General features: G+C 39.8%; 1 pseudogene; it reads left to right on the top strand.

Annotated features, from left to right (window-relative positions):
• The first annotated feature begins 67 nt into the window (after positions 1-67).
• LOC137772634 (H/ACA ribonucleoprotein complex subunit 3 pseudogene) lies at positions 68-18832 on the top strand (annotated as a pseudogene).
• Positions 18833-19263: the final 431 nt, after the last annotated feature.

The raw sequence follows: 19263 nt of genomic DNA, 5'->3' as shown, positions 1-19263 counted from the left end.
GCGTGCGCGTGCGCGCCACAGCCAGCGCCTTCCTGGTTTAGCCTGCTTTCCCGGCTCCGCCCAGGCAAAGAAGACGTGAGGAGGTTAGGTTTCCCCTCGCGTCGGGAGAAGCAGGGAGATGGTGGGGTGGAGCCTGGGAGAGCTGACAGGGTAGAATAAGGAGCACTTATGTCACTTACGGGATGAGCCAATCGGAAGAGGTTAAGGGCGGGCAGAGATGTCGAGTGAGGTGGCAGCGCCAGAGCGCGCGCGGTGCCCTCCTGCGGTGGAAAGCGTCTCACCGTGGCGGCCATGCGAAGTGTGGCCCGTCGCAACCTGAGGGGAGGGGAGGGAATTGGGGCGAAGGCGGGGCCAGAATGGAGGTGGCATTGACCCCAAGTGTGGGTGAAGTCGGAAGGCCCTGAGGTGTACAGAAGGTTCCTCTTTCCTGAGCCCTCAGCTCTGCCTCACAGTCTTCAGATCCGCCCTTCACCTCTGCACCCGCCTTCTCCATCTTCTTTCTTATAATTCCTCAGACGATACCCTACTAGGTACTGTTGCTCCCAGGAGTTTTGTAACAGAAGCAGGGCCTCCACATTTTTGTAGACAAGGAAGCTGAAGGTCATAGGAAGGAAATGATTTACAAAATCCGCAGAGCCATAAAGTGGAACCCAGGTTTTGTCTTTTCCCCCAATTGAACCTCCACAACCTCCTCGTTGATAAGCCCATCCACTTCCCTAGCCTGACCTGGCTTGGTCTTCTCTTACCAACCTTTGTTCCTCAGATATGAACAGTTCTAAGTGACCCCCACCTTATACTGTGATAGAAAAGGAGTTACACGTCATGTAAACCAAACCCTTCATTTCACAGGTGGTGAAACTGAGGCCCAGGTAGGAAAATGGGGTTGCAAAAAGGTCACACAACAAATTAGAGGTAGAGCATGGCCCTGATGTGGGGAAGTAGACATTGAAAGATCACCTGGGGACTTACCTGGTGGCGTAGTGGTTAAGAATCTGCCTGCCAATGCAGGGGACACGGGTTTGAGCCCTGGCCTGGGAAGATCCCACATGCTGCGGAGCAACTAAGTCTGTACACAACTACTGAGCCTGCGCTCTAGAGCCCGTGAACCACAACTACTGAGCCTGTGCTCTAGAGCCCGTGAGCCACAACTACTGAAGCCCGCGCGCTTAGAGCCCGTGCTCCACAACAAAGAGAAGCCACCAAAATGAGAAGCCCGCACACTGCAACGAAGAGTAGCCCCCGCTCGCCGCAATTAGAGGAAGCCCGCGTGCAGCAACGAAGACCCAATGCAGCCAAAAATAAATAAATAAATTTATTAAAAAATAAAATAAAAAGATCACCTTTCTACAGATGTAGAAAACAAACATGGTTTACGGGAGGGGAGGATTAAATTGATAGATTGGGATTGACATATACAGACTACTATATATAAAATAGATAACTAATAAGAACCTATTGTATAGCACAGGGAACTCTACTCAATACTCTGTAATGACCTATATGGGAAAAGAATCTAAAAAAGAGTGGATATATGTATATGTATAACTGATTCACTTTGCTGTACAGCAGAAACTAACACAACATTGTAAATCAACTATACTCCAATAAAAACTAATTAAAAAAAAAGATCACCCATTCCTTCTAAAGCAGGGCTTCTGAATCTGCTGTGGGTGAGCCTCCCTTAAATTAGACATCTGCAGCATGTGTATTTTTCTGTGGAGAGAATCCATAGCTTTCATCAGATTTTCAACCCAGTTCATGACCCAAAAAATGAAGGTTAATGTCACACTCAAGAGGAGCTCAGGAATACATGACAACTAAGTGTAATGTGGATATAACTAACATGATAACTAAACTGGTAAGTTTTAAGCTGAATGGGATCCTGGAACAGAAAAAGGACATTAGGCAAAAACTAAGGAAATCTGAATAAATATGGACTTTAGTTAATTACAATGTATCAATACTGGTACATTAATTGTAACAAATGTACTAATGTAACATATTAATAGAGGAAACTGGGGATGGGGAGAAGTATATGCAGACTTTCTGTACTGTCTGCTCAATTTTTCTGTAAATCTAAAACTTTTAAAAAATAAGATCTATTAATAAAAGATAAATAAAGGTTAAGAATTATCAAATTAGAGAATTTATAATCCACACCTTACCATACTTCAGCCACAACTCACCATACGATGGGACAGCATTCGAAAAAGTAATCCTTGACCTTGAAAAGGACACTTTTAAAAACTGGTATCAAAAATAGTTCCAAGTTAATAATAAAAAATAAGTCCTTAAATTTGTGTATAGAGCCTTACCATTCACAAAACACACTTATGTACATTTTCTCATTATTAGAGGGTTATTGTTTACTTAGCTGTAGAAATGGCAGGATCAAACAAGTGCCTTCTCAAACCCAGGGATGAATTGCTGAATGAACTAGAATAAAGTAAGGGGAGGAAAAGAGATTCTTAAATTTTCATTTATTCTGGCCTATCAAGACAACAGCTATAACCCCAAATCTTCTTCTCTATTAAAATTTACTAACTTCTACTTCCTCTCAGCCAAGCAGCAGAAAGATTTTAGATCATGCATCTAAAATGAAATGGTAGAAACCTGAGTTGTGACATGGATGTTTGATTTTTCTTTTTTAATACTTGAGTTTAAAAGTAGCTTGTCAGGTCTGATAAGGCTCGCCCCAACAGTAACCCAGAACCCTAGTACACACAAAGAGCAGCCAATACCAAGACAATATTTAAGAAGAAAAGCTCTGCAAACAAAAATGAGTGGCTATTTTTTTCTTTCTGATGGGTACCAGGTTTTCATTATGTTTCCTGAAATAGCTTTAAAGTAACATCTGAGGCTTGGAACTATAATTACTTTGTACTTCCTCCAGAACTTTATGAATCAATTCTTCCCTGCTGCTTTGGTCTCTGTAATCACCTAGGTAGGTGAGGCTATTCCTATCATTTTGAAGATCGATATGATATAATCCACCTCTTACCTCAGATGTTTTTAATGTTTTAACTTAGCATTTTGTGTTGATACATATAAGGCCTCATTCTCCTCTGAAGCCAAAATCATATTTATCAAGTGCTCTAAGTCATATGTTTTATCTTTAGAGATCTTATGGTCTAAAAGTTACATATTATGTGCTATGGGGTTCATCAAACGGAGAAATTACTTCGGAGAAGGAGGAATTAAAGAGGCCTTTTTCAAGGGTGCTTTCACCAGCACTTTCACTTCAATGATTTCTCTTAATCTTGAACACATGCACCTCCCTCCCTCGTCCCAATTCCTACTCATTCTTTAGGTATCATCTTTAAAAAGTCCTCAAAAAGACCTCTCTGTCTGCTTGCATTCCACCAAAGAGTGTAAGTACTCCTGCCTGTCCTCCCATTGTACCCTATTCTTCCCCATCACTTAATTGTTTTTGTTAATTGTCAGTCTTCCCCACCTGACTATAAGCTTCATGAGATCAAAACTCATGTCTTGTACTCCCAGCACTTGCAGAGTGCTTGCTCCACAGCAAGCATGCAACAGATATTTGCTGAGTAAATGAAATAAATGAGAGAGATTACTTTTAGTTTTCTTCAAAAGGTGAATGGGATTTGGGCATGTGGAGATGGAAGGGCAAGAGCGTTTTGGAGAAAGAGAACGTCACTTAAAATCATGTGATGTAAATTGATACTGCATTCCTTTACAACACTTGTGAAAAAGATGCCCAGATCAGATCTCATAACTAAAAACTGGGGACAATGGAAGAGGACAGCTTTGGCAGCTCCAAAGGGAAAGTACCTAGAGCTGTTTTTTTGATCAGTTTAAAAGGGATTGTTAATTTGAAGCCCATGAGTATGAGCAGGAATCTAACACACAGAAATTGTAATATAATTACAGCTTGACTTTCTGCCCCAGAGACAAAAAACTTCTTGAGGGAGGACTGAGATTTCATCTTATTCCCTGTGACAGATACTATTTGTTGCCTATCCAACAACAAACACACACACACACACACACAAACACACAATTTCCACAATATATATTGGAAATGACAGATACTGTTCCAGCTTCCCTTCAGCTAAGCTATAGGCACCTAACTTGATCTGAGCCAGTGGGATACAAAGGAAATGTCCCAGAGACTGCTGAGATAAATTTTCTTCCTTGATGAGAAGAGATAGATGAGGAAAAACTGCCATTTTTCTGCCATTGGATATGGTTATATAAGGACATGATATCTAGAGCAAAGACATCTTGTGAACATTAACATATAATCCTGAAGAAAAAAGCCAGCCACTGATGATGGCTAAGCAAAAAGCTAAAAGGCCTCATTGGGCCACTGTACCAACCCTGGAACTGGACTTCCTCTGGATTTCTTTTTAGCAAGATAATAAATGTCTTTATATGTATTAATGTCTTCATAATATGTCTTTTTTTTTTTATGGCTGTGTTGGGTCTTCGTTTCTGTGTGAGGGCTTTCTCTAGTTGCGGCAAGTGGGGGCCACTCTTCATCGCGGTGCGCGGGCCTCTCACTATCACGGCCTCTCTTGTTGCGGAGCACAGGCTCCAGATGTGCAGGCTCAGCAATTGTGGCTCACGGGCCTAGTCACTCCGCGGCATGTGGGATCTTCCCAGACCAGGGCTCGAACCCTTGCCCCCTGCATTGGCAGGCAGACTCCCAACCACTGCGCCACCAGGGAAGCCCCCATAATATATCTTTGTCATTGTTACTTGCAGCTGAAAGCATCTGACATTCTCATCTTTAGATCCCTTAAAACACCTCACACAACTCCTTGAACATTAGGCACTCGATACTGTGTGTGTGTGCTTTGTGTGTGCGTGTGTGTGTGTGTGTGTGTGTGTGTATATACGTGTGTGTGTATATATATATGTATATATATATAAAATACAGTAGTGGTTACCAAACTGTAATGTCTATTTCTGTTTACTGCCCCCTAAAAAGGATTTATTACTCTTGGAGAGGCAGGAAATCAATAAAAGGAGAAAAACTGCCTAGGTAAAAGGACTGAAATCATATTGCTCATATCTGAAACAAATAATAGCTCTGGCAGGAATTCAAATTCCATCAAATGTGAAGCCCTTCTAACCTACTCTGCAAGTTATTAGAATCATTGCTACTAAAAATAATAGTGGGTCAATATACAAAGCATAAAAATGACAAATGCCCAATAATTCAAGGTGACCAGTTAAATAAGCACAATTAACACAAGGTATGTTTAAGCAAGTCTCATTTCAAAAAGACTACAATTAAAAAAAAAAAAAAAAAGACATAAGAGGCCTCATGTCAAAACCTGTTTTCCAAACACCTTGACCTTCAAGGATGTGCCATGGTAGAAGTATAAATGTTATTCAGTCAAGGTGGAGAAGGCAGTTAGAACTTCAATGGAATTGTTCTACCTATGATTATGACCAGTTTATAAGCTATGTCACAAGATATCTTTGCTGCAGAGTGATCTATAAAATCTATTTTTGATAATTCCATTTTGTTCCATTCATGTGAATCATGGTCCTTGTTATGAATAATGTGATTTCTCAGAGCCTTAGATGTGAGGTGTTACTTCTAGGTTTTGCAACTGCAGTGGGAGAAGAGGTTGCTTCTTTTTGTGTAGGTCCAGAATGTGTAATATCTGACACATTGCTGGAACTCTCCTCTCCCCACACTCTATCCCCCACAAATAATAAAGTCTCCTCTAAGATGTGCCGGAGAATGAATCACTCCACTTGCTACTAAGAGATAATCTCTCTCACAATAGAAGAGAACAACTGCTTCTACTGCTGTTTATGTAAAGAACAGAGCATCTTAGGACAGAAAAATGAGACCAATACTGTTTGCACTGAAATGCCAACAGACTGTACAGCCAAACTGTAACTTGCCTAAGATGCTAAGAGAAACCATCTCTTAGTGAACATTTCTTCAGATTTTTGAATTTTAAATAAAAATCAAAAGATATCGAAATCATTATGGTAGCTTATAGCTGAAACTATCCAGTGAGATAATAAGCTGCAATGCCATTCAGAAAAATTGAACAAACTTCCAATTTTAGGATGATAGATTAAAGGAGTTTCTGCCTCCTTCCTTTTCTGAAATTGTTCCAAAACAAGAAGAAAAAGTAAAAACGCAAACTCTGGCTTTGACATCTCTAACCCAGACCCGTAATATTTTAAGTTGGGCGACAAAGATAGAGCAACGGTAACTGACTAAACAGAGGATAGAAAGTGCTTACTGAAGGGGAAAGTAACAAGAAGCAAGTCAATCAGCCAAGCAGAACCCCAGAAAGGATCAGGAATGTGAAGTACCAGGTACCACAGAAGGTAGGGAAGAGAAAAGGGGCCCAAAACAAGGGAATTGTATCAAAGACTATATAAACAGTAGTTATAAACCTATTCCCATCTTTGGAGAAATGGCACATAAGAGGCTCTAGGCTCATAAACCAGGCATAGTAGACTACTAGGGTGAGGTGCTGTCAGAAGATATGGGGATTGATAACCAATGGTCTCTCTCCAAGCACCTTTCATAACACTGGCAGCGTCTTATAAGCCTGAAAAAGAGATGGAAAGGTCCTTCTGTGTATAAGCTGAAACATCCCAGAGAAAGGACCTGTAAGTTCTGAATATAGAGGTAACTTCAATAAAAAAGCCAGTTCACCACCAAATCATCTCTAATGAACCCTTCTAATCAAGAAATTCTACCCCTCACATTGAGCTTCCAATTACGTTGATGTTTCTCTTAAATCTGAACAAACTGTAAAAGTTTGCCATATATTTGATAAAATCTCCAATATGAAATAAAGAAAAATAAAACAAATAAGCCAGCAAAAAGAAAGATAGATAGAAAAGAAAGTCTATGATAAAAGCTATTGCATTTTTCATTTTATTTATTTATTTATTTATTTTTGGCTGCATTGGGTCTTTGTTGATGCATGCAAGCTTTCTCTAGTTGTGGAGAGCAGGTGCTACTCTTTGTTGTGGTGCGTGGACTTCTCATTGCAGTGGCTTCTCTTGTTGTGGAGCATGGGTTCTAGGCGCGCGGGCTTCAGTAGTTGTGGCACATGGGCTTAGTTGCTCCACGGCATGTGGGATCTTCCTGGACCAGGGCTTGAACCTGTGTCCCCTACATTGGCAGGCAGATTCTTAACCACTGTGCCACCAGGGAAGTCCCACTATTGCATTTTTGAAGGAAGAGCAAGATCCTATTTTAAAAAAAGAACACTGTTTCTAAACAGGCTTTCTTGGAAATTAAAATTATGATAGCCAAAGTTTAAAAATAAAATAGAATAATTGGAAGATAACATTAAGGAAATATTCCAGAAAGCATAGCAAAAAGCTAAGAGATGAACACTAGATAATTTGAGGAGTATATAAGATTACTCCAGGAGACTCATGCAAATAATAGAAATTACATATAGAGAGAACAAAGAAAACTTTAATGCAGAGATTATTATAAAATAAATTATATAAAATAAGTTCTCACACCTGGGAGACATGAGTTTCCAAATTGAAAGTGTATGTCAGAGGCCCAACAAAAATAAAAGATCATTTCAGTTCACATCATCATGAAATTCCACATCAGAGACAAAAGAAGATCTTAAAAGTTCCCAGAAATTAAAACAGGACATATCAAAAGGATTAAAAACCAGAAAAGGGAGACTTCCCTGATGGTCCAGTGGTGAAGAGTACGTCTTCTGATGCAGGGGACAAGGGTTCGATCCCTGGTTGGGGAACTAGGATCCCCCATGCCTCGGGGTAACTAAACCTGCGTGCCACAACTGCTGAGCTTGTGCACCTCAAGTAGAGAGCCCACGTGCTGCAAACTACAGAGCCCATGCTCTCTGGAGCCCTTGCGCCACAACTAGAGAGAGAAAACTGCATGCCTCAACGAAGATCCCACATGCTGCAACTAACACATGGCATGGCCAAAAAAATAAAATAAATTAAAAAAAAACCAGAAATGGCATCAATGTTCTCAATAATAACATTGGAAATTGGGGAAAAAAACAAAGAAACTTCTAAGTGAAAAGATTTTCAGACTAGAATTCTATTCCCAGGCAAACTATCATTTAAATGTGCAGGTAGAGTAAAATATTTCCAGATATACAAGGTCTCAAAAATTCACTCTTTTCCAAAAAGCTATTGAAGAAGCCAAACAAGGAGTTAAACAAAAGAAAAGGAAGTTATAGATCTAGAAATAGTAGATCTTACACAGGAAAGAAGTAAAAGGTATTCCTAGGAAAAGCAAAAAAAGTCTAGAGAGTAACCAACCCAGACAGAGCAGAAGGATGTAGGTAAATTTAACCATACAGAAAATGGAGTTGAAGGAAAACTTGCCAACAAGTGCAAAAAAACTAGACAAATGAAAAATAGCATTTTAGCACTATTAGACTTTTAAAAACTATGCATATATACACTTGAATTAAACATAATTGAATTTTATAAATGGTGTTGGGAAAACTGGACAGTCACATGCAAAAAAATGAAACTAGACCACTATCGCACACTGTACACAAAAATCAACTCAAAATAGATTAAAGACTTGAATGTAAGACTTGAAACAATAAAACTCCTAAAAGAAAACATAGGTAGTACTTTCTTTGACATTTGTCTTAGCAATATCTTTCTAGATGTGTCTACTCAGACAAGGGAAACAAAAAAATAAACAAATGGGACTACATCAAACTAAAAAGCTTCTGCACAGCAAAAGAAACTATTAACAAAACAAAATGACAAGGACTTCCCTGGTGGCGCAGTGGTTCAGAATCTGCCTGCTAATGCAAGGGACACAGGTTCAATCCCTGGTCCAGGAAGATCCCACATGCCACGGAGCAACTAAGCCCATGCGCCACAACTACTGAGCCTGTGCTCTAGAGCCCACGAGCCACAACTACTGAGCCTGCATGCTGCAACTACTGAAGTCTGCGCACCTAGAGCCCGTGCTCCGCAACAAGAGAAGCCACCGCAATGAGAAGCCCACACACTGCAACAAAGAGTAGTCCCCGCTCACTGCAACTGGAGAAAGCCTGCATGCAGCAACGAAGACCCAACTCAGCCAAAACAAAACAAAACAAACACAAAATGACAACCTACTGAATGGGAGAAGATATTTGCAAATGAAATATTCGATAAGGGGTTTATACCCAAAATATATAAAGGACTTATACAATTCAACAACAAAAAAACAAGCAACCCAATTTAAAAATGGGCAGAGGAGCTGAATAGACATTTTTCCAGAGAAGACAAACAGATGGCTAACTGGCACGGGAAAAGATGTTCAACAGCACTAATTATTAGGGAAATGCAAATGAAAACTACAATGAGATATCATCTCACAACTGTTAGAACGACTATTATCAAAAAGGCAAGATATAGCAAGTGTTGGTGAGGATGTGGAGAAATGGGAACCCTTGTGCACAGTTGGGGGTAATGTAAATTGGTGCAGCTACTGTGGAAAACAGTATGGGGATTCCTCAAAAAATTAAGAATAGAACTACCCTATGATCCAACTGTCCCACCTCTGGGTATTTATCCAAAGAACATGAAAACACTAATTCAGAAAGATATATGGGGGGCTTCCCTGGTGGTGCAGTAAGAATCCACCTGCCAATGCAGGGGACACGGGTTCAAGCCCTGGTCCGGGAAGATCCCACATGCCGCGGAGCAACTAAGCCCGTGCGCCACAACTACTGAGCCTGCACTCTAGAGCCTGTGAGCCACAACTACTGAGCCTGCGTGCCACAACTACTGAAGCCCGCACACCTAGAGCCTGTGCTCTGCAATGAAAGAAGCCACCACAATGAAGCCTGTGCACCGCAACGAAGAGTAGCCCCCGCTCACCGCAACTAGAGAAAGCCCGCGCACAGCAATGAAGACCCAACACAGCCAAAAATAAATAAAAATAAAATAAATTAATTAAAAAAAAAAGATATATGCACCCCTTTGCTCATTGCAGCATTATTTACGATAGCCAAGGTATGGAAACAAGCTAAGTGCCCATCAATGGATGAATGGATAAAGAAGATGTAAGATAGATATATATATTCATATATATATGTATATATATGAATACTACTCAACCATAAAAAAGATGAAACCTTGCCATTTATGACAACATGGATAGACCTTGAGGGTATTATGCTAAGTGAAATAAGTCACATGGAGAAAGACAAATACTGTATGATTTCATTCATACATAGAATATTTTTTAAAAACTCAAAACAAAATAAATGAACAAACCAAAGCAGACAAAAACAAAGTCATAGATATAGAGAACAGAGTAGTGGTTACCAAAGGGGAAGGAGCAGAGGGCAAAATGGATAAAGGGAATCACCTTCTATGGTGACAGAGGAAATGCTCTGAGCACGCTGTGAGGTATACCAAAATAGAAATGTAATGCTGTACACTTGAAATTTATTTATTTATTTTTAAATTTTTATTGGAGTATAGTTGCTTTACAACGTTGTGTTAGTTTCTACTGTACAGCAAAGTGAATCAGCTATATGTATACACATATCCCCTCTTTTTTGGATTTCCTCTTTCCTTCTTTTTTGGATTTGAAATTTATATAATGTTATAAACCAATGCTCCCTCAATAAAAAATAAATCTAAGGACTTCCCTGGTAACGCAGTGGTTAAGAATCCACCTGCCAATGCAGGGGACACAGGTTTGAGCCCTGGTAGGGGAAGATCTCACATGCCGTGGAGCAACTAAGCCCATGTGCCACAACTACTGAGCCTGCGCCCTAGAGCCTGCGAGCCACAACTACTGAGCCCGCATGCCACAACTACTGAAGCCTGCGTGCCTAGAGCCTGTGCTCCGCAGCAAGAGAAGCCACCACAATGAGAAACCCGTGCACCACAACGAAGAGTAGCCCCTGCTTGCCACAACTAGAAAAGCCCGCGCAGCAACAAAGACCCAACACAGACATAAATAAATAAATAAATAAAATTTTTAAAAAATCTAAAAAACTCTCAAAATTAAAAAATGTAATTGAATTTTTTAAAGTACTGAGGTGCTTCATGCCAGACCACAATGATCTTTCCTCCTCCACGACTCCTTTAATTCTTATAGTTTGCACCAGTCCTTCATTAAGCATTAACCACATGCTACCTTCTATTGTTATTAAACTTCTTTTAGAAAACTAAATATTTTTGAGTATTTATTAAACACCCTAATTTATTTATACTTCATAATAGCGCTATGACGTAGATATTATTATCTTCATTTAAAGTTTAGGGAATAAGGGAATCAGTCACAGAGCCAACAAGAGATGGGAATCACTTAAATCAGGATATTTACTGTTATCCTTGACCTTTTCTTCTTCCGTATCATTCATATGTAATCAGTCATCAAACCCTGTGAAAGCTATCTCTTTAACATCTCTCTGTTACAATTAGCTCCATTTTCACCGTTACCACTATTAAGATAATCTGAATGAATGTATGCCTTAATACTCCTACCACAGGCCCATTTCAGCATGGCACCACAGTCCAAAGAAACACAAAAATGTCACTCTCTCCACTCCACAATGTTCTCCAATAGAGAGTCTCATTACACCTACAGTCAAAATCAATCTGAGGAGTTTGTCAAAAATAAAGATTATGGAACCCCAAGCTGAAACTACTGAGTCAAAATCTCTGAAGGTGTGGCCTAGGAAACTGATTTTTAACAGGTGTAACAAGTGGACTTTTATGCACCCTAAGTTAGAGAATCAGTATGCTACTCCATACTTTCTTTGTGTCCTAGTTTGTCAATTAGATCATAAGCTATCCAAGGTAGGGTTGTACCTTATGTGTATAACGTACCTCCAGGGTCTTATAGGTATTTGATGCTCAGAAATATAGGTATTTTGGTACATCAGAGTTACATCATGGTGCATTGTGTTTATGACAAGTGTGAAATCTCAGCTGAATCTTGGCATACAGGCAGAATTTGAATAGATGGAAAGGGAGGAGAAAAAGGTAAAAGTACTGAAACTAGTATAAATAATATCATAATAACTACAAAGAACCAGCGTCAATATATATCTTCAAGTCTCCTGAATATAATTGCCATTAGAATTCTCCCCTGGGGCTAAAAAATGCCAGCACTGAGTGGTAGAATCAGCCTGAAAATTCTCATTATTTTCATCAGTAGAAGCAAGAAGTTTCCATACAGCACTGACCCTAAAATATGTCTTCCTGGCTTCACCTGACATGGCTATTATTGTTTTTGTTGCCTAGATCTGAGACTATCAAGGTTAGTGTGCAAAGGGTCTTTTCAGAGGAGGTTTGTAAGAACATCTACGTTACAGCTGGAGTCCAACACAGACAACAGAGATGACAACAGGGTCGACATGTGCTCTTTGTCCACACTCCACTGTAGTCTAACAAGGAAAAAAAAGCCACATAGGTTGTTTGCTATGTTATCTGTTTACTAAAATTATCGGTTAAGATTCTTTCAACTGGAAGAAATAGAAAACTCAACCCTAAATAGTTTAAATAGTAGGGCAAGTCACATAAAGAAGTCCCAAGTTAGGGCACCTTCAGAGCTGGTTAATTTCCATCCAGCAACGTCGGCAAAGACCACCTTCTTCTGTCTTTCTGTTCTGCTTTCCTCAGTTTATTGACTTTGCCCTTAGATACTAGCATCCCCAGTATTCACAAGATGGCTGTCATAGTTCAAGTTGACACTTCTAGACACTATAAAGTCCAAAGAAAGAAGATGCCTCGCTGCATCTCTTTTTTTCTTTTTTCTGTTTTGGCCCTGCTGTGCGGCTTGTGGGATCTTAGTTCCCTGACCAGGGATTGAACCCGGGCCCTGGGCAGTGAGAGTGCAGAGTCCTAACCACTGGGCCGCTAGGGAATTCCCCGATGTATCTCTATTTATAAGTGAAAAACTTTCCCCAGAATCTCCCCAGCAGATTCCCCATTACATCTTTTTTTTTTTTAAACATCTTTATTGGAGTATAATTGCTTTACAATGGTGTGTTAGTTTCTGCTTTATAACAAAGTGAATCAGCTATACATATACATATATCCCCATATCTCCTCCCTCTTGCGTCTCCCTCCCTGCCACCCTCCCTATCCCACCCCTCTAGATGGTCACAAAGCACCGAGCTGATCTCCCTGTGCTATGCGGCTGCTTCCCACTAGCTATCTATTTTACATTGAGTAGTGTATATATGTCCATGCTGCTGTCTCACTTCGTCCCAGCTTACCCTTCCCCCTCCCCATGTCCTCAAGTCCATTCTCTGGTAGGTCTGTGTCTTTATTCCCGTCCTGCCCCTAGGTTCTTCATGATCTAGGTTCTTCATTTTTTTTTTTTTTTTAGATTCCATATATATGTGTTAGCATACGGTATTTGTTTTTCTCTTTCTGACTTACTTCACTCTGTATGACAGACTCTAGGTCCATCCACCTCACTACAAATAACTCAATTTCTTTTCTTTTTTAGCTGAGTAATATTCCATTGTATATATGTGCCACATCTTCTTTATCCATTCATCTGTTGATGGACACTTAGGTTGCCTCCATGTCCTGGCTATTGTAAACAGAGCTGCAATGAACATTGTGGTACATGACTCTTTTTGAATTATGGTTTTCTCAGGGTATATGCCCAGTAGTGGGATTGCTGGGTCGTATGGTAGTTCTATTTGTAGTTTTTTAAGGAACCTCCATACTGTTCTCCATAGTGGCTGTATCAATTTACATTCCCACCAACAGTGCAAGAGGGTTCCCTTTTCTCCACACCCTCTCCAGCATTTATTGTTTGTAGATTTTTTGATGATGGCCATTCTGACTGGTGTGAGATGATATCTCACTGTAGTTTTGATTTGCATTTCTCTAATGATTAATGGTATTGAGCATTCTTTCATGTGTTTGTTGGCAATCTGTATATCTTCTTTGCCCATTACATCTTACTGGCAAGAACTTCTTCATATAGCCATCCTAAATCTGTCACTGGCAAGAGAAATAGGATTTCTATGCTAAATACAAAAGTGTATGGCTGTGTGGAGGGAGATGGGTTATCACAAAAAAATTACAATTTTGTGATAAGGAAGAAAAGATGGAAAAGGACATTTGGTAGTCCACCACCAACGTACACTACACTAACACACCAGTCCAGTTTCAAGTATGTTCTACCCTGATACATTCATTTATTCATTCTACAATACTTTTACCTACTTTATACCAAGCACTGTGCTTTCCTACTGGAAAGACAAAGCAGAAAAAGATTTGGTCCCTGCTCTTGAGTTTATATCAATCTCCTGGTGAGACACATATGTAAAAATGTAAGCTAGAATGAAGTAATAGAGTTGCAGGTACATTAAAATTCTATTTTACTTACAAGATCTGACAAGAAGAGTAAATTATTGTCTATAGACTGCAGCGATCATATGTATATTTCATATTTCATCCAGCACTTTGATACTTAATACAATATAGGTGAATCTTAATTTCCTCCTCCAAGAGGAACAGGATTTATCTGCTAATTTGATGAGTTTTCTATTTGCATTTTATTATACCGAGAGCCCAAGAGAAGAACCACTGTTGATGATAAGTAGTTTTACTATACTATACTATACCAGAATGGAGCTCAGGGCACAAGTCTGAGCTGGAAATAGAAATTTTGGAGTCATCGGCTTACAGATGGCAGTTGTAGCCTTGAGGATTAATGTAATCAATTAAGTAGGTGTAGGCTGAAAGGCCAGGACAGAACTCGATGGAACAGCAATAGTTAAAGTAAGGCAGGGGGACTTCCCTGGTGGCACAGTGGTTAAGAATCCACCTGCCAATGCAGGGGACACGGGTTCGAGCCCTGGTCTGGGAAGATCCCACATGCTGTGGAGCAGCTAAACCCGTGTGCCACAACTACTGAGCCTGTGCTCTAGAGCCCAGGAGCCACAACTACTGAGCCCGCATGCCACAACTACTGAAGCCCGCGTGCCTAGAGCCGGTGCTCCTCAGCAAGAGAAGCCACCGCAATGAGAAGCCCGCACACCGCAGCGAACAGTAGCCCTGCTCACTGCAACTAGAGAAAGTCCGCACGCAGCAACAAAGACCCAATGCAGCTATAAATAAATAAGTAAATAAATAAATAAATAAATAAATAAATAAATAAATAAATAAATAAATTTAAAGTAAGGCAGGGACTTCCTGGGTGGTCCAGTGCCTAAGACTCCGCGCTCTCAGTGCAGGGGGCTGGGGTTCAATCCTTGGTCGGGGAAACAGATCCCTCATACCGTGACAAAGATCCCGCACGCGGCAAGGAAGATCCTGCGTGCCGCAACTAAGACCCGGTGCAACCAAATACATAAATAAATAAATATTTAAAAAAATAATAAAGCCTGGCAGAGAAAGTAATCTGTGAAGAATTATCAAAAAGTTAGGAGAGAAACCAGGAGAAAGTGATGGCCAGAAAGAAGGGAAGAGAAAGTTTCAAAAGGAGAGGTATGGTCAGTAGGGCCAAATGTATTCAGAGAAGTTAGGTAAGTTGTGGACTGAAAATCATTCATTGAATCTGTTCTCAAAAGGTGAGAGAATGCAAATGGGCACAGGGCTCTTTCCAAGGCAATAGAAATGTTTTCAGATTTGATTGTGGTGATGATTGTACAATGTTGTAAATTTAATAAAAATCACCGAATTATAATTAAGCCACTTAAAATGAGTGACTTTATCATATGTCAATTATATCTCAATAAAGTTTTCCTTTTTTAAAAGGTCACTGTCCTGAGTCAAAGAAGTTTCAATGGAGAGAGGAGGACAGAAGCCACGCTTGGGTTTAAGAGGAAATGGGAGACTAAGAAATGGAGGGGAAAAAAAAAGAAATGGAGGCAAGAAGTGAAGACTCTTTAAGGAATTTTGTTCTGAAGAGAAGGAAAGAAAAAAGAAGGTAGCAAATAAAGAAGTGGCGCATACAAGGTCAAGAAAGGCAGGAAGATAGTGAGTTTAGTTTTACACATATTTCATTGAAGTAAGAATCCAATAGCTAGAGGTAGATAATTATTATTTACTGTTTTAGAAGTAGGAATTGCCATGCAAGGTTCCACAGTAGGTGAACATAGGATTGAAGCTGGAAAGGGAACAACACACAGCAGATACAAGTCCCCTCTCTGGTCTCCAGGCAAACTCCTTTTCCCATAATTACTGAGCTCAGAGAATATTTGTAGCACTTATTCATCTCTATCAGCTTCTAGGCATATAAACATCAACTGATCCTTTAGTATACTATATAGTGAAGAAAATCTCTCCACTCTCCCCATTCCAGTTCTTCATTATCAGGAAATGTTTCCTTGTATTTAACTCGGATCTCTCTTTTAAAAATTGAGTGCTTTAAAACTCTTCATTTAAGAAAAATGTTGCATGCAGTTGTGCTTTCTGTTGTTAGTGTTTACAAGATCACCAGATATCCTACAAAAATATTGGGTCACATCTCCAACCTCTCTAGCCTTGGTTTCTCCATCAGAATTAAATTAAATGATGTCTGTAAAGCATGTAGCATAGTGCCTGCACAGAGAAAGAACTCAATAAATAGTTATCATTTGGAGGGAAAGATGCAAAAAAAAATGTTTATATAGAGATGTTACTCTTTTCCCCTTGGGATAACATCCCTTTTGTATTATTTGATAGAAAACTTAACATTAGTATCTGAACTATTAACCCATTTTACTTATAAACTCAAAAATTAGAGAATGAAATTATTCACATTGCAAAACAATTCATCCATTGCAAAGGGTTCATAGGCTTCCTTTAAGTACCATCTTCTTAAGTGTTTGTTTAGAGTCATTAAATTCCATTAAATTCTTAACAGAAGGCAAACCCAAAAGCTCAAAGTATAACAAACCACTACTGATTAAATATCAATCACAAATTAAGATAAAGCAAGTTTGAAATTATAATGAAAAAAGAGCATTTAAGTGTCTAGCTTTCTAATTTTTCACTTTGCTGTATAGAGAGTTAAAATATTGAACAGTCCTGTTCAATACCAGGTATTTATGCTTTGGTAGTAATGAACAGGCAAAAGCCATGCTAATTCCAAGAAAGAGCTTTACTACAGGGGAAGGACTCTGTTCTTCCTAATACAAATACCTGAAAGGGACCAATACTCAACATTCAAAGAAACAAACTACAGAGAGACTGACAGGCAGCTCTATATAGTAACATTATTATACATGTAGTTTTCGTTTGTTTACATGTAATTTCAGTGTTCTGCCTTGTATCTTCCAATATTATAAATTCTTTGAGGACACACATTTTACCTTCGGTTTGACCTGCAAAGCCTAGCCCAATGTTTTACTCTAGGGGTGTTCAATAAAAACATATTAAGTTGAAATAATGAATGCATAATATTGGTATATTAATGAGATTGGGTTGCCAGATAAAATACTGGATGCCAAATTAAATTAGAACTTTAAATTCTATATTCAAATTTAACAGGGCATCCTTATTTTTGTTTGCTAAATCTTGCAACTCTAATTATGAGTAACCTTTAGTAAGAAATCAGATCTTGCAGCCCCACAGACTGGCTAAGGGTTTCTTTCTTTAGCAGTGAGACTGCCCTAATCCAAACGCGTAGAACCAAGCAATCTCCCATGCTCAACAGAGAGACTGAACTAGAAAACACATACTATAATTGTCTGATTTTTATAGAGGATAGAGTAAAATACTCACTATAATTCCTAGTTGCAGAAAATTTGGGAAGGAGCAAAGGAGATATTATTATTTTTAATATTTATTTATTTATTTATTTATTTATGGCTGTGTTGGGTCTTCGTTTCTGTGCGAGGGCTTTCTCTAGTTGCGGCAAGCGGGGGCCACTCTTCATCGCGGTGCGCGGGCCTCTCACTATCGCGGCCTCTCTTGTTGCGGAGCACAGGCTCCAGATGCGCAAGCTCAGTAATTGTGGCTCACGGGCCTAGTCGCTCCGCGGCATGTGGGATCCTCCCAGACCAGGGCTCGAACCCGTGTCCCCTGCATCGGCAGGCGGGCTCCCAACCACTGCGCCACCAGGGAAGCCCTTTTTTTTTTTAAATATTTATTTATGAGATAATTATTATGCCTTTTATATGTTCTTGAGAAGAGATATGCTGTGCAGGTACAAAAATCATATTTAGATACACATTTTTTCAGGTCTGCTTATTTTTAAAGGCAATTCTGATAGAAGATTGGCTCAAGGGGTGGGAAGGTTTGTGGAAAGGTTTGAAAGAGCATTATAATTGGCAATTTCTGGGACTTCCCTGGTGGTCCAGTGGGTAAGACTCCACACTCCCAATGCAGGGGACCTGGGTTAGATCCCTTGTCGGGAAACTAGATCCCACATGCATGCCGCAATTAAGAGTCCACATGCTGCAACTAAAGAAGCTCACAGGCCAGAACTAAGAGCCTGCGTGCCACAACTAAAGATCCTGCATGCTGCAAGGAAGATCCCGCGTGTCGCAGCTAAGACATGGTGCAGCCAAAATAAATAAATAAAAAAAAATTTTTTTTTAATTGGCAATTTCTTCACTTATAGAATTGACTGCTTAGTGAATGCAGCTTCTATCTTGGACAGATTCTTTTTTTTAATTTCCAAAAGTAAAAACTTCCATTTTTTTTTAAAGCACAACTTAATATGGGCAGACGGAATTGGAACCTCTGGCTTTGGTGTGGTCATGTTTCTCCAGTATTATCTCAACGAGCAGGGAGACCGGATCTATTTGCTGAAGAAGATTGACCCTATGAGACAACAGACCTGTGTGGCCCATCCTGCTCAGTTCTCCCAGACGACAAATACTCTTGACACCAAATTACCATCAAGGCATGCTTTAAGGTGCTCATGACCTAGCAATTGCGCCCTGTCCTCTGAGGACCTCTTAAAATTTCATGTCTCTTCTGCTGTCTGCTCGCCCTCAAGAGACTTCCTGAAACCAAGCTCTTCAATCTGTGAGCCTTGAAGCTTTCCTACGACCCTTGCTCTTTGGAATCCAGTCTCATGATTGCCTTCGATCATGCTTGTTGTGAGGCAATCATGGTAGCATCCCCTATAAAGGGAAGACGTTTGAATCTTCTTATCATACTTTGAATCACTGCCAGGTTATTAAAATGATTTGAAGAAAAAAAAAAGCATAATATGACCCCACCAACATTACCACCTACTCCAATTAGGACAGGTTCTAAAAATCCCTCCTATCCTTGTGATTTCTAATTGCTCTCTATCCCAAACCTTATAGTCTTGAAGGAAAAAAAAATGCTACTTAAAGATGTCCAGGGCTTCCCTGGTGGCGCAGTGGTTGAGAG

The sequence above is a fragment of the Eschrichtius robustus genome, chromosome 11, assembly GCF_028021215.1.
Source record: "Eschrichtius robustus isolate mEscRob2 chromosome 11, mEscRob2.pri, whole genome shotgun sequence".
In the NCBI taxonomy this organism is placed as follows: domain Eukaryota; kingdom Metazoa; phylum Chordata; class Mammalia; order Artiodactyla; family Eschrichtiidae; genus Eschrichtius; species Eschrichtius robustus.
Note: the sequence above shows the minus strand (reverse complement) of the source record. Positions and strands in the feature narration are given on the sequence as shown.